We start from the raw sequence: 279 nt of genomic DNA on the forward strand, positions 1-279 counted from the left end.
ACCCACCCACTCAACTGTCTAATTAATGATTGGCATAACCATCGTATGTTGCAAAGTTCACCCAGACTTTATTTTCTGTTGCATTTTTTCCCACTTTACTGTTCTTGCATTGATATGTCACTATATAACACAAAATCATTCCATAAAGCTTGAGAGTTCTGCCACTAAGCGTACATAGGATATATGATTGTCCAAGAAATGTATTTGATTCGCAGATGCATCGCTAAATATCCCATAATGCACCAGATCAATGAACCTTCGAAGAATTTGTGTAGTCAC

The sequence above is a fragment of the Penaeus monodon genome, chromosome 33, assembly GCF_015228065.2.
Source record: "Penaeus monodon isolate SGIC_2016 chromosome 33, NSTDA_Pmon_1, whole genome shotgun sequence".
In the NCBI taxonomy this organism is placed as follows: domain Eukaryota; kingdom Metazoa; phylum Arthropoda; class Malacostraca; order Decapoda; family Penaeidae; genus Penaeus; species Penaeus monodon.